Source organism: Dipodomys merriami, unplaced genomic scaffold (genome assembly GCF_024711535.1).
Source record: "Dipodomys merriami isolate MVZ:Mamm:240054 unplaced genomic scaffold, mDipMer1.0.p SCAF_286, whole genome shotgun sequence".
Classification (NCBI taxonomy): domain Eukaryota; kingdom Metazoa; phylum Chordata; class Mammalia; order Rodentia; family Heteromyidae; genus Dipodomys; species Dipodomys merriami.
Window position 1 is genome coordinate 353640 of NW_027204337.1, and position 16606 is coordinate 370245.

The window sequence follows — 16606 nt, forward strand, 5'->3', positions numbered from 1 at the left end:
GTTTCCCCTAAGTCTATCTGTTTATGTTTTTGTGTTTCTCTAATTTTCTTTATTTCTGGAATCCTGTAGAACTCTCTAGGCAACAATTTTCCTATACTATGGGTAAGAAAAATTTCAATCCTAAGAGCCATGTCAGCAACATAAAGCTGATCTTTAAGAGAATCTTGTTCCAGATAGATCATTTGAAGAAAAGACACAACTGAGTCACATATGGAGGAAAGACAGATTTAAAAAAGAAAAAAATGATAAAAGATACAAAGAGAGATTAAGAAAAATAACCAACACTAGTGAGTAGAAATTCAAAAATAGAGAGAGAAAATAGAGGAAACAAATCTTTTGAGAATACTTTAGAAAACAAACAGGAATGTGTAGAAAGACCATAAAGCTTAGCAACAAATATAGGCTAAGTTTCAAGTAAGTCCAAGACCATGAAGCAGTCCAAGAACTATATATAGAAAGTAATTTAAGTACATATAGGTTAATCATTCCTTAAGCACACACGAAGGTATGCATGACCACAATATTTCAGCAATTCCAGGAAAATTTCATTGAGATAGTTTAATGTTACTCATGAGGAAGTGATCTGGTGGCAATCTATCCTTCAACTTCCATGAGAAGTAACCTGTTCTGTGTCATTACATCACATAACAGCTGTGACTACATTTTATGACAAGTTGAAACCTAGACATTCTGAAGCCAATCTGAATTCAACTTAGAATATAACCATTCAATCTGCTAAACCTACAAGCAATCTTTATCTGCTAATTTACAAGCCTTCTTTATCTGATTTATGAAAATGTTACTGAGGATGAATCTGTGTGGTTGGTATTGTTTTTAATTGTTGGACATCTTTAGGTTGATATAGTGGAATGGAAAACAAATGAAAAATAAAAAAATCAACTCACCAGAGATCCATTCATTCTGTCTTGCTGCTGACAATGAGCAGAAGATTCGGGAAGCATGGCTGGGATTTAAGGGAAATGATGCATTCAGAAATGAATCTGTGAGATTTTGGGCCCAGAATTTCCTCTTGCAAACATGATACATGGACTGGAAAACTGTAAAGCCTTCTTTTTTTAATTTTTATTTATTTTTTATTGTGAAAACATAAAGCCTTCTTATAAGCGAAGAATTTTTAATGTCTTAGGCAGAGCATTAAAGTGTCCAATAAACACAAATCCAGCCCGTTTCCTGATAAATAGATATTATTTAACCTACTAATTTATATATTTATGTACACACTAAATTGGAAAAAATGAATGTTCCCACTGAAATTATTGAATAATTGAAAGCAAATACATATATTTCCACTAAAAGTCATTCGTTATTACTGAATATACTTCAGGATGTATGAACTGCTTTTTTTCCTTTTTTTTTTTTTTTTTTGCCAGTCCTGGTGCCTGAACTCTGGGCCTGGGCGCTGTCCCTCAGCTCTTCAGCTAAAGGCTAGTGCTCTACCACTTGAGCCACAGCACCACTTCCAGCATTTTCTGCTTATGTGGTGCTGAGGATTTGAACCCAGGGCCTTATGCATGCAAGGCAAGCACTCTACCACTGAGCCACTTTTCCAGCCCATGAAATGCTTTTTTAATGCAAAAGTATCCTCGGAATCCTTGGGTTTTGTGTTCTACCACATTCATTTACATATTTAAACACCATGGAAGGCATTTATGATGTAACAGTAATTTTCACCCAAAGTTAGATAGAAAAATGTATATAGAATATATTGCTTATGTTATACTATTTCAATAATGGGTGTCAAATGGCACATTTCACTCTACCCATTGCACACATATGCAAAGATTAGCAATTTGCCATTTAAAATGCTTTGTCCAAAGGGACATGAGTAAACATGAGGTAACCCAGATTTGAGAAGTCCCTAACGTTCATTTCCCTAAACAGTCATGCGAAGAACCTTGGCCATCCTAAAGATATAACATAAAATAATCGATATAGGCGTGACACACCTGAAGATAAGTAACACCTACAAAGCATACAATCTTGAGTAAGACATATTACCTCAAGTTTTCTTCTGTGAATTTTCTTTTTTAGGCCACATGTCCCAGACCAACACTTTCTGTACTACCAGGCACAACCAACTGATTAGAGCTAGCATTAGCAAATCCATAGATGGCACACTTAATGTAAGTTTGCATGATGACATATTAAAAATCATTGTTAACAGGCTGAATAAATTAGCAAGAAGAGGATTAGGGATTACTACATGACTAGATACTTTCAGTCATAACAGTTATTCCAACATCCCAAACCACAGCCTCAGATATCCTTTGATAACTTTGCTCTGGCTTATTCCTCAATCCAGCTCATCACGACTCCTAGAAATTAGTTTAAATCTTGCAACAACACAAAGTGATTGAGAGTGGTGTAGGAAAGAGTCCCACCTGAATCTGGTGCTCAGGGAAGTAGCAACAATTTTTGCATAAGGCAAAGGAAGCTAGCAACATCTTCCCCTTCTTGTGGTTTTCTGTTTTTCCCTTTAGGGATTCTCAGAATTGACAGGGTCTGTCCATTTATGATGGAGATTCCTATTAATAGGGTGCTCTGCTTCAAACATTGCTAGGCTTCGTTCATAAAAATACAGGACCAATATCCAATATCCCATGTACAACTGTCTCTAGAAACAAAGTCGAACACAAACACTTGTGAAATCAAGCCAGGAGATTAAAAACTCAAGCCAAACAGATTAAAATATCTCTAGGAGAAACAACACAGAAGCAATAAATTCAACTTCAATGTAAGAGGACTCAAGGCAGTCACAAACCCTACAATTTCACTAGAATTCTTCCTCTACTCTTTTACACCTAGGCAAAGCAAATAAAGTCATATGGGTTAATAGAAGAATCCCTTGGTCTTGGAATACAAATGCACAGCTCTTGGGCTCTCCTCATCTGCAGAATCACCAAGCTTGCTCTCAGATATTTGGGAACCAGGTTCTTGTACCTCAGGGCCTAGAGCCTAATGACAGCACAAACTCCTGAACCTCAAGCAAATTACCAACTCCAGACTGGAGAAAAGTCTGGAGGGGGCAGTAGGAGCTTTAACCGAAGTGTAATGTTCTCCCTTTGAGCTGACGAGCTCAGTTATGGTGCTTGCAGGCCCAGAGTTTAAGCCACACCAATGACCAAACAGAAACAGAAAAAGAAAAAGAAATCCGTGGAGGGGAGACTCCGGCAGCAATCCCACAGTTCCTACCTGACATCAGTTCCAAAGCCTGAGATTCCTTCAAGTTACAGCTCCCAAGCTCCACTGCACAGAGCTGTGGGCCGGACTCCTGGCTCCCACCTATGGAAGGCCAAACTTTACTTCAGGGCACTTCCAGCAGCAAGGCAAAGGGAAAGAATCCAGAAGAAGCCCACTTAAAATGCCCATGGTGGGCGGGGAGACGCATGCACAAAAGGATCTTCTGCCCCACCTCTGCCCTCCAAAACAACAAAAACAACCCAGGACTATAAACGAAAATGTCCTTCTTGGAGACTACAATTCCCACAATGCCCGGCACCACCCTGGTCACAAGAGTGCTTGAATGCATTGGGACTTTTCTCTCCCTGCTGTAGGAGCTAAGCTGAATTTTACTTGTAAAACACTATTTCCTTCCTGAAACCCGCCACAAAATGTAAATATATGGGGACAAGTGGATGCATTGACTGTTTGGTTCTTTGTTCTAATAATGAAATTGAGTTCATGTGACTGTGTTGCTCATATATTTCTTTTTGTTCCATTCCTGTGTTCTGCTGAATGTAAATTATATCTCTCTTTTGCCTTCAATTGTTTAATATCTCCCCTCCCATCTTACAAAGGTACTCACAGACACTGAACTTATACCAGGTCAATTCCCATTGCTGTAATGTACACAAGGGCATAGAATAGGAAGATTGTTACCTGGAAAAGCAGCATAATCCTTGTGTTGATTTGCATTTCGAAAAAAAGCTAACAATTAGTTTTCCAGAACATCCCCAATTCTATCTATTAAATCAAAGGAGTTTTAGGTTGTTTCTGCAGTTTGCTTTTCATCTAAGGGTGTTATGATTGTTGTTTTTGCTCTTGGTCCTGTGGCTTGAACTCAGAGCTTGTACACTATCTGTGAGCATTTGCTGTGCTCTATTTGCATGTCCTTTAATAATTTCTTCAGGTAAGTAGTGAAAAGTTTCCTCACAGGGATTCTGAAGTACATGGCACATTACCCTGATTTTCCTACAAAGAGAGTGATTTGGGGGGTCAGAATGAATGCAGGTATGTAGAAAAGTGAAGTTTAGGGTAGGTCTATGTTGATGTAATGCTTAATCACTTGCAAATCAGTCTGATTTTGTCTTTTCATTTTTGCATGTGAAAATCTCTTTAGTAGTCTTACCTCCTCTCTGAAACTTAAAGTTCCTCTCAGTAGCTTTAGGCTACATATCTAGGGGACCTCAGACTTGTCTTCTCAGACCTTATCCATTAAGCTGTGGAATAAATCTTTTGTCTCCTGCCCCAGTCTCATCAGAGCACAAGCAAGACTTCTGTGGTCCAATGGGATGGTAATTAAGGAGACAGAGAGTGGGCTGATGGCACAATTCTGCTATGTCTCTCAAATGCTTGTGTAATATTGGTCTAAGCCCACTCTGCCAAAAAGTGCAAACAGCACACTTCTTTCCTCATTCTATTTCAATCTAAGTTTTCCACCAAAGCTTCCCTTCACTTAAAGCCCCAGTCCAATCAGCTAGAACACACACTTCCTCAAACCATAAAGGGCAAGGGCTTGCAGTCCTGAGGGTGGGAGTCAATGGCCCTGAAGCCTTTGCTCACATTTTGCCTGCTCCTGCAGGAACCCCAGGGTCTGCAACAGTCTCTCTCTCTCTCTCTCTCTCTCTCTCTCTCTCTCTCTCTCTCTCTCTCTCTCTCTCTCTCATAATCAGAGATCCTATACTTGTCTCCTAAAACTTATTTTGATTTTTGGTGATCCTTTACATACAACATAATTGGGATGGATTGGATTGGAAACTTTCTTACCTGATTTTATTTCTCCAGTGTATGGGTTTTGCATGTCCATTTTGTGGAGCTGAACTATTCCTCATGAAAACTGGGAATCAAAGGCCATATTTGGATTATAGACTTCAACTGAAAAGCACCTCTGATAATATAAAGAAAACCTAATTTCATTCTGTAAAAGTAAATTCCTAAGAGGCAAGGAGAAAAGGATCAGGAAACACTGGTGTGCTTCCAAGATTATCTGTGCAGTGTAGTTTTCACTTTTCCATCCTGTATTTCTGATGCATTTATTTATACTTTTATCCTCTTTTTGTTTGTTGTTGGGTCATGGCACTTGTACTCTGAGCCTGGGAACCATCACTGAGCTCAAGTGCTCTACTATGTGAGCCACAACACACTTCCGGATTTTTAGTGGTCACTGGAGATAAGTGTCTCACACATGTTGCTGGCTAGTCTGACTTTGAACTGGGATCCTCAGTTTCAGCCTATTGAAAGCCAGGATTACAGACATGAGGGACCAGCACCCAGCTTATATTTCTTGTGTTTTATGTCCCAACCCTGGGGCTTGAACTCAGTGCATGGACACTGCCACTGAACTTCTTTTGCTCAAGACTAGCACCCTACTACATGAGCCACATTTCCACATTCTGCTTTTTCTCTGTATGTGGTAGTGAGGAGTTGAACCAGGGCTTCATGCATGCTAGGTAAGCATACTACCACTGCTGGGGGCCAGCCACAACACCAGCAGTGCTCCAGAAGAACAAGGGGATGATAATGGAAGAGACAGAGACAAGGCTAATGATGAATCTCTCTTTATTTCAGCAACAACCTTAGCTATAGACACTTTCTATATCTGTCCAGTGATTGCATCGCTTTATTCTAGGACTCAACCTGGCAACAACTGCAGATTATATGCATCCTTCCTCATTCTACTTCAACCTTTGTCCACCAAACTCCTACAGGTAAGGCCCCAGGCCCAGAAGCTAAAAGGAACACTCCCAGAATCAATCAGTTAAGTGTCTGTAAATACCTGATCCTATGGTTTGAACTCTGGGCCTGAGCACTAACCCTGAGCTCTTTCCCCCAAGTTGAGCTCTCCAGAACTTGAGCCACAAGGTCACTTCCATTTTTCTGGTGGTTAATTGGAGTTAGAGCTCATGAACTCTCCTGCCAAAGATGGCTTTAGACTAGCATCTTCAGATCTCAGCCGCCTGAGTACCTAGGATTACAGGCATGAGCTACTGGCACCCAGCTGCAAATACCTTTTTAAACTGAGAGGAGAGATATTCAAATTTTTAAGGCAAAACAGAGACATAATTTATGTTCAGAGGAACATACACTTTGAATAAAAACAAAATCAATAACCATGGAGTCTTATAACATCAATTACATTAATAAACTAAGAATTAAAAAGCCAAATTATCTAATGCTCCTAATACAATTCTATGTTTTGGTTGATCTCACAATGTTTCAGGAGGTAAATGGATTTTACAAGAGGAAACTCACCTTAGTTTCCCACAGTTGGGAGAGAAATGTCCCCAAGCAACCAAGCACACTTAGGACCAAGTCTCTGGTACCAGTCCAAACCCTGTAACAAGCCCACTTCCTCTAGTTGAATGCATGGTATTATGGGAATTGTAGTTTTTATTGGGGCACAGATCCTTTGAAAGTGTGGAGGGGGGCTAGGGTAAGGCATTTGAGTCTCCTTGGCTGCCACTGTTGGTGTTTTTAGTTTGCAAATTCGGGTTTCTTTCCTTTTACCTTGCTGCTGGAAGAGCTCTGAAGTACAGCTTTGCACTCCATAGTCAGAGCCAAAAGGAAGAAGCCCAGTGCCTCTTCTTCATAAGCACTTGGGAGCTGTAACTTGAAGCAATCTGATTTGGGAGCCAGAGTCTGCCCTTAGCATCTTTCCCTAGTCTGGGGTGGATGATATTTTATGGGCTCTTGGGTTTGTGCTGCCATTAGCACTTGTTCCTCCAGCTGTCAGAAATTGGCTCACAAACCTCTGGTCCTGTAGACATGGAGAGTCAGGAGTTGTGCGTTTATACTCCTGAACCTAGAGATTCTGGTACTGACCCATGTGACTTCATAAACTTGCTTTTTGTGTATTGAAGCCTATGAATAGTAAATATTCCTTGAAAAAATGTCTTATATAAACACATTGATCCTCTTTTCACCCTGTGCACTTCCTATGGCTTTCAAAATGCTGCTGGCACAGATATACTCCAATGAATGTGTCTGTTTTTAACAAATTACAATTTCTCCACTAATATAATTAGCCTATTTTACATCACTTAAATTGAGAGAGACTGGCTGGGCAGGTGGTTCAGTGGTAGAGTGCTTGCCTTGCATGAATAAGTCCCTGGGTTTGATTCCTCAGAACCACATAAGTAGAAAAAACTCGCAGGGCACTGTGGCTCAAGTGGTAGAGTGCTAGCTTTGAGTTTAGGAGCTGAGGAACAGTTCCCAGGCTCAGAGTTCAGGCCCAATGACAGCCAAAATAAATGAGAGAGACTTTCTATATATGTATTCCAAATCAATTGTTAAAATATAATTTGAATATAATACAATGACCTTGATATATGTGCTTGTCCTGATTCTAGAATTCAAGGTCTGGAAACTGACTATGAAATTATTTGGCTACTTTATTGGAGATAAGTCTCTCAGACACTCTTGTACCCATGACTTCAATTTGTCATCCTTGTAGTGATCCTTTAGGTCCATCCCAGGGGACCAAAAGCAAGCACAGGAGAAAGATTATTATAAGGTTTACTAGAAAGACAGTATTTCCCAGGAGAGGGAGCACATTCATCTGTCTCTTTTCAGGTAGCAACAGGAGCTGGGGGCAGGAAGTTAGGTAGGTGCATGCTCAGGTTGGTGTGGGTAGAGAGAGGGAGTGGTCAGCAGTATGGAGGGAACTCTAGGTCTGGGAGGAGCTCAGGTCTGGGTGGAGATGAGGAGCAAAGGCGGGGATAATATTAACTTTCCTCAGATCTCAGCCTTCTGAGTAGCTAAGATTACAGCCATTAGACATGAGAGCCCAGTTACAATGTCCTCTTTTAAATTCAGATTCTATTCTAATAAAATAATATGAAATAGAAAACTTGAAAATTTTGAGGCAGGATGTTCAGTCACTAATGTGGATGAGGTTGGTCCAAATCCCAAAACAAACAGCAAATACCCCACCATGAAATTTGTAACACTCCTCCACTTAAGTATTGTGAATGTGAACACTTAGACTATAATAAATTCACTTTAAGTTTTTCAAAGTAAGAAAACATTCTTGTGATGTAGGAAAACCCATTACTAATGTGCAAAACCTGCTTTTAAAGGATTCATATGGTCTTTCCTATCAAAAACTACCTCACTGAAGTAAACAGAATAGATTTTCTCTTTTTGTAAATGGCACTGCAAAGTTTATGTATTTTATGTTATCAATTACCATTGTGGGTAAGTGTAAGAAAAACCAGGATGCTGGATAAAAGAATTTCCTGTATACCAACAATTATGAGCAAAAGTACATCCCTATATAAGTTGTTTCTTTTAAATTTTATGGATCTACATTTTGGGGTGTATTTTCTGTTAATATTGTTTAGTAACACATAAGACTTCACTCTTATGTGGATTTGTCTTTAGTGGAGACTTTAATGCTCTCCTTGATTCAGGAATGTTTCTTCTCCCATAAGAAGGCTTTATGCTTTTCCAGTCCACTATCATGTTCTGACCAGAAACTTCGAGGGTAAAATCACACAGGTTCTTTTCTGACTCTCTCATTTGGCTTCTCTCCAAGCCATGGCTCCAGAATCTTTACTCATTGTCAAAAGCAAGAAAGAATGAAAGGATCTCTGATGAGATTCTTTTATTTCTCACTCTGTTTGACATTCCATGTTATGAATCTAACTGTGTCCAAAATTGAAAAACAGAAAGAAAAAAAAAAGATTCAGCTTTAGGAATATGTTTCTAAAAAAGCTAAGGATGGCTTGTAGATTTAGTAGATGATCAAATCTTGCCTTCTAAGATAAGTGCAGATTTGCTTTAGTGTGTTTCTCATTTTTTAATGTGAGGACAAAGTTACTTCACTTTTTTGTGCTTCAATGACACCTAGGAGGTAAGTTCTCATGGAAGGTAAAGGTTGGCTAGAATCCGGTCAGGCATCACATCCACAAAAATAACATTAGACTATCGTAATAAAGTTTTAATGGATTTGCTGAAAAAGTGTGTTCAAACATAATTTTGACTGCTGTACAGGACTGAGTGTGTTATAAGTAGTTCAATTAATCTCTGAAAATACTTTTGGACTTCTTTGTGGTATTTGTCTTTCTTGAAACTTAGTCCTTATTTGATGGCATTTATAGAAATCTTTATTTTTCTCTAAGTTACGTACAAGTGTAGAAGTGCTGGACCATATTTCTATGTAATTCTATATTCAGTTCTTTTTAGGACTTTTTGTCCCATCTTTGATAGCTTTACATACCTGAGAGAAATGCACCAAGTTCACATTGTTGTCACATCTCTCCTAGCTTTTGTTAGACTTTGGAAGGATTTTTGTTGTTTTGTTTAAAACTATGGCCACATTAACATGTATAAAATGGTTATTTTATTGTACTTTTGATTTGAATTTTCTCATGATTGTTGATACTTTTATATTTTAATCTTCACAATAAATTTTTTAAAAATGCAAAAACAAGAGAAACACAGAGTAAGTTCTCCAGTGGATGTAGGTAGCAGTTGCTGCAGGGAGGGTGAGCAGACATAATAAAGGCGAGGAATATGGTTTTATAAAAGTGTATTTGTGTGTGTGCGTGTGTGTCTATGTGTGCGTTTGTGTGTTGTGTTTATCAATGAAACTTGCTGACATTGGGTTTTTTGTTTCATTTGCTCGTTTCATCTTGTTTTTGTTGTTCTTGTTTGACATTCCTGGGGTTAAAACTCAGGGCTTGAAAACTGTTCCTGAATTTCATTATGCTGAGGGTTACCACTCTACCATTTCAGCTACAGCACCAGTGATTTTAGGGGTATTTGGGGGCTGTTCTTGTTTATTAGCTACTGAGATATCAAACTTAGTATTCCATGCATGCTAGGCAAGCACTTTATCACTCGCCCACATTGCCAGCCCCAACCACACTGTTTTAAGAATGGAGGCAGGGCTGGGAGTGTGGCTCAGTGGTAGAGTGCTTGCCTTGCATACATGAGGCACTGGGTTCCATTCCTCAGCACCACATAAGCAGAAAATTCATTGTGACTTATCACCAATTAAATGCCAGAAAACTACAAGTGACAGTATGGCTAGAAGTGGTAGCCTGCCAGCCTTTAGTGAAAAGATTAGGGAATATACCAGACCCTCCCTTAGTTTAAACCCCACAGCTAACAATTGAAAGAAAAAAGAAACAATCCCAAACAAACAAAAACCTAATTACTTGCTCATTGCCTTTGTTTTACTTTTCTTTGTAGTTATAACAAAATACTTCCTGTCATTCCATTTTCTACATTCTTCCTTTCACTTTTAGGGGTTGAACCTTTGGACATGCACATGGAAAGTGGATACTACATACCAACCTATTCTTTCTTCTTTTAACATAAAAAGTGTGCTTATAGGACAGGGAAGGTAGCTAAGTAGTACAGTGCTTGCATCCCAGGAATGAGGAACTGGTTCCTCAGGTTCTCATACACAGAAAAAGCCAGAAGTGGTGCTGTGGCTCAAGTGGTAGAATGCTACCCTTAAGCAAAAGCAGCTCAGGGACAGCACCTGACCCCTGAGTTCAAGCCTAAAGACCAGCAAAAAAAAAAAAAAAAAAAAGTCTACTCATTTAAATTAGTCAGTGCTTCCTCTGGAATTTAAACGACAAACTTACAAGTGACATAACTTCACTTTCAATAGTATAGTCCTCCTTTCCAGAGAGTTCAGGGACCGCACACAGAAGAGACCTTAGGCCTCTGCTGTCATTTGTAAACTAGCTGTTGTACAACATTAAGCATCAACACATACATTTCTATTCTTATTATTTTGAACACAATGGGATTTGTAAGGGTAGGTAAAAATAAGTGAAGGAAGCCCTTCCTTTTCACCTATTTGTTGTGATAGTAATGGATCTATTTTGCTGTGCACCTAAGTCCCACACTTGTCATTGAAGTTCTCTCTGGGCTGGGAAGGTGGCTCAGTGGTAGAGCGCTTGCCTTGTATGTCTGAGGTACTGGGTTCGATTCCTCAGCACCACATAAGCAAAAAGAAAAAAGCCAGAAGTGGCGCTGTGGCTCAAGTGGAAGAGTGCTAGCCTTGAGCTGAACAGCTGAGGGGCAGCACCCAGGTTCAGAGTTCAGGTCTCATGACCGGACGCCCCCCCCCCACAAAAACATGGCAATCTAAGTTCTGGGGCTGGGAAGGTGGCTCAGTGGTACAGTGCTTGCCTTGCATGCAAAAGGCCCTGGGATCGATTCCTCAGCACCACATAAGAAAAAAGCTGGAAGTGGTGCTGTGGCTGAAGTGGTAGAGTGCTAGCCTTGAGCTGAAGAGCTGAGGGACAGCGCCCAGGCCCAGAGTTCAGACTCCACGACCGGACCCAAAAATAAATAAATAAATAAATGAAGTTCTCGCTGAACTACTTTTCAATTTCTTTTCTTCTTAGGACACACACATTCACACACATCCTGAAGAATATTTCCTAGTTCATCTAACAATGTTTTACTACCAATTCTCTAGTCCACAAGTAATTGTATCATCTACATAGGACAAGACTATTACATTAGGCCACTGACTTCTCTTACAGGTCCCTGTGTCAACAGTCAGCCCTGCAGGAAACACGTGTACACCTTGGCCCATGCTGCAGGTGCCATGCTGTGCTGGTGGTGGACTGATGGGGAGCACATACCCTGCTCTGGGCTTCTTACTCCTGTCCCAAGGGGCTTGCCAGGTTTGCCTATTGCATGAAGACTTTGGCACTGTCCTCCTCTCCTCACCTGGCTCATACCAAACTTTTCTTTTGTGTACCTTCCATTTTGAGTTCTGGCATAGACCATGAGCCCAACCAACTTCCACCACATCAGATGAAGTCTCCACATCAAACTTTTGGTAACAAACATTTAAGTTAGAATGCACATATAAAATTTTGGCTGGGTTTGGTTCAGACCCCATATACAAGTGAGGCAAAGATGGTTGGCTGTGGATGCTCCAGGTAGTCATCTACTCAAAGTACTGAGACCTCTATAACAGGGACTTCAAACAATGGTGTAAGTGATCCAGGAAAATGAAAGAGAGAATTTTAAAAGAATTTCTTAATTCAAATTCATTGCGGGAACAGAAAAAATGTATACTTAATGTTAAGCTAATTATGGGAGGAAAAATTACCTAGAGCTGGACAAACATAAAGATATAAGTGTTCCAGGTAACACAAGGGGGCCTTTGTTGGTCACTGGGAGTCTAGTGAAAATCCTATGATAGCCTTGTTCAGTACCCACTGTGCTCAGTATCCCAGCTTCTGCCCCTTCCAATCATTCTAAGGTGCATCATTCCAGGTTAACCTGAGGAAGAAACAAGGGTTCACCTAACATTGGTGTCAAGAGTGCTTGGGAATTGGAGGTTGTTGGTTAAATACTTAGATCCCTGGAGAGCAGACTCTTCAGGGTCCTGACTGAATCATATTAACTGCCCCTGCTGATGATATCAGAATTTTCTCTAAAATAAATAGGACTTTATTTGTTTTCTTTATCCAGTAACATTCACTGAATGGCTATTGAAAATAATCTAATTTAGAGCTGAAATCTTCATACAAAAGCAGAATTCTTCTAAAGCCTAATTTTGAAAAGGGCTACAGGATGAACTGTGTGGTAGGACCCTTGACATTCTGAAAACTTTTGTAACTTAACCCACTCTTAGTGATTGTGTGTATGGTGAATTGACACTTCTCTTCTGAACATAGCTTTTAGAATGAGCTGAAACTAGATATCCTGTCAATCACCCGTGGGAGTGGCCTTGAAATAAAGTGCAATCAGAAAGGGAAAAACAACAAAAATGCTTAAAAACATCTGAACAGCTCAAACTGAAATGCGTATTTCTCCTACATCTATGTGCACACAGCACAAGACCACAGCCTTCTCGTTCAAATATATTGGTATTCTGGGACCTTAAATCATCACCACTTGATTCCTTCTTTTCTTATATTACTGTTTCAAGTATACTGAAATATTTGGCCACATTTTCTATGTTGAGATCTCTCTTTGAAGGACTCATTCTGTACTTTACAAACATGGACCACATTGTCCTGCATAGTAACTTGAACTTCTGCAAGGACCTATGGACTAGACAGAAACATAAAGGTATGTGCATGTGCATTCACATGAAAAAAGATACGAAACTATTCGTGACAATCTACCATTACCCTGGCTTATAAGATATTTCAATATCAACTTCAATTGAGGACAATGACTATACCCTATGGAAGAGTTTATGCTTATACAAGACTGGTAAATTTTCTGCACGAGGGCCAAAAACCCATTTTAGAAAATATCTTCTCTGGCCTTGGAGTGCTTTCTATTCAGGGCCTGGGTACTGTCCCTGAGCTTTGGTAATAAAGGGACAAAATTGTTGACAGTCTATCAACTTCATTCACAGCACTACTTGTGGGAAATTTGGTGATAATTGGCCATAACACTTTCACAGCAATTCCTACCTAGTTTGCTTTTCAATTGTGATCTTTAAACCTCATACCCTTGAGCAACTAAGAATTCCAATGTGAAGTACCAGTGCCCTGTTAGATCAGGAGATCTTACTTACTTGATCCAAGCAGGACTCATGGTGTCCACTTAACAGGATATAAAATTCATAACATCATATAGCCCTATGCAAAGGTCCTTTTGCAATCACTTAGTAAAGGACTGTTTACCTATCATTGGGTAAACCACATCCATATTCTTCCACTAAATATTTGGAAGAATGTATTGGTTACACGTATTTTATTATGGCTCCTCAGGTTGAATTCAGGGGCAAAAATTTGTGAGGCTTCCTTTACCTTCTATACCAGATGCCCTTTTGTATCACTGATTTTTCACCTTAGGGTTTTGCTTCTCTGCCTGGGCCTTTCAACACACTAATTTTATAATTACATATCACAAGTAGCAAATAAGATAGGCACATATGACCAGAGCCATGCTTTTATTGGCTAAGATACCATTTTCATGAAGCATTTCCATGGGATGGCCTACAAATACTATCTAATTTCAGCTTCCTGAATAGCAAGGATTCAACACATGAGGGAGTGTAATTGCTCATTTTTAATTGCTAGTCTTAAATTAAAAGAAGGAAAGGGTATTTTACGAATTCAGTGAGCATTTAGTCCTTTAAATTCTGAGTTCAAGCAAAGTGTTGGCCAAATGATAACAGAAATAATAAAAAAATTAATTAAATAAGTTATCATCAGGCATACTTTGAATGAATGTGGCACAATGGTTCGTAATTTGAGCTATATAACAAGCCTAGGTAGGACTCTGATCTGTGAACCATCCCTTTTCAGAAAGTATCCAGTCTGTAAACATGGGAGAATGAACTATTTCCAAATGGATGTGGTGTGTGTGTGTGTGTGTGTGTGTGTGCACGCGCGTGTGTGTGTGTGCACGCGCGTGTGTGTGTGTGGTACAAGTAGGAAGGCCAAGGGCACAGGTGCCTCCCAATACCCCTATTTTTTTAAACTAGGCCTCTGTAGATAAGCAGAAGGGTTGGGCTGGGAAGGTGGCTTAGTGTTAGAGCACTTGTCTTGCATGCACGAGGCCCTGTGTTTGATTCCCCAGCACCACATAAGCAAAAAGAAAAAAAAGCTGGAAATGGCACTGTGGCTCAAGTGGTGGAGTTCTAGCCTTGAGCCGAAGAGCTGAGGGACAGCACCCAGGCCTAGAGTTCAGGCCCCACAACTGGACCCCGCCCCCCAAAAAAAGGAGAAGGGTAAACAATGTGAGGGAAGGGGTTAAAGAGCAACTACTTAAATCTTGCAATGTGAACTCCTCTGTTCTTATCTTATAAATAGAATCATAGGCAGGATTAAAGGATTCTATTTTTATTGTGAAAATACCATAAAGAGTAGTTATTATTTTTGAACAATTGAAATAAATACAGAAATTATTGAAGCCACAGGAAGCCTGAGCTGAAGCACTGAAGCAAACTTCCTGTTACCAGAGAGAGATTTCTTCAGAACAGCCCACAGGGCTCATGCTTTGATTCCTAGCTTTTATGGAGGCCAAGATGAGACAATCTACTTTGAAGCCAGTTCAGGCTGGCTTCAACTCAGGTCCTAAGTTCAACAACTTATATTGGCACAAAAACATTCCTTCATGAAAGTGTGAAAGTAGAGCTCTTCATGTAACCAAACAGCTCTGGACATATCTAGAATGACTGGCATTTAAAGGATCTGGAGTCTTGGTCTAGGTTTACTAATTAAGCACTTTCTGATATAACAGATATTTTTTTCTATAGACCTCCAGTATATCTTTAATTACATAACTATACAGTGGCATCTATCTTAGCTCTAGAAATTCTAAATTTAGGTCAACCTTTGTGTTTCTGTAAAAGAAGACAGTATATTTGTTGGAAGCCACATTTTGGAAGATGGAATACTGGAGTCTATTACACAGTTAGATGTCTGCAAGCAGCCTGTTGTAACAAAGACTTGCAGTCCACAAATACACTTAGATAACTTGGAAACAGGACAGAAAGGGGAAAAAAGGATAAAAACAACACCAAGAAACCAATCAGCACCAAGAGAGTGCTGAATTGGGACACTATGATGACCAGAGACAAGCCAGGAGACAGGACAAAGGACATGATTACAGAGACATGTGGCATGGCATCTGGTGCCACTGCTGGTCCAGCCTAAATAGGGCCTAAGCAGGAGACAGCACTACAGGAAATTCCCAGTCCCAGGCACTGGACTATCAGTTTGAGTAACATATCAGCCAAATGCCCATGCCTGCAGCAGGGATCCAGCCACACCCATCATTTGAGAGGCAAGTGATGGATGGGGCATTTCCTTCCCCCTGCATGAAAAAAAGATGCCAGACCCCACCATCTACCATGTGGCCAATAGGGCACCATCCACACCTGACCTCATTACTTAATATTACTGAATTATTAAATCAATTTATAAAATATTACATCCTCTTTATCATTTTGTAAACAGTTCAAGAATTTGCTTTTCATAAAAGCCATTTTTCTTGCGCCGGAGCTCTGAAAGAATAATGCTCACATTCACCAAAAATTAAACATTCTTCTTTTGTTCTCATGTTCTTGCCTCCTAACATAACAGTCTTTACTCATCTATTGTACCCATAACCATGTTGCAGATGATCTGAATCCAGTCCAGAATGGCCAGAGCTAATATTTCTAAGAAGAGTTTTTTAAATTACCCTGACACAAAATTCCTTAGTATAAAAGACACAAGTTAATAACTTCAATCTCTGAATTACTCATTGAGACTGGTTGTTTCTACATGCTTTGGATAATATTGAATGACACCATACCCACTCAACACAATGACAGGATGAGGAATGTTGGCTCAAAGAGAGCTGAAGAGTGAAGAATGATTTCCCATCACACCTAGCTTACCTCTGCCATGAAGGATTTCTCTGTATAATTTACAGA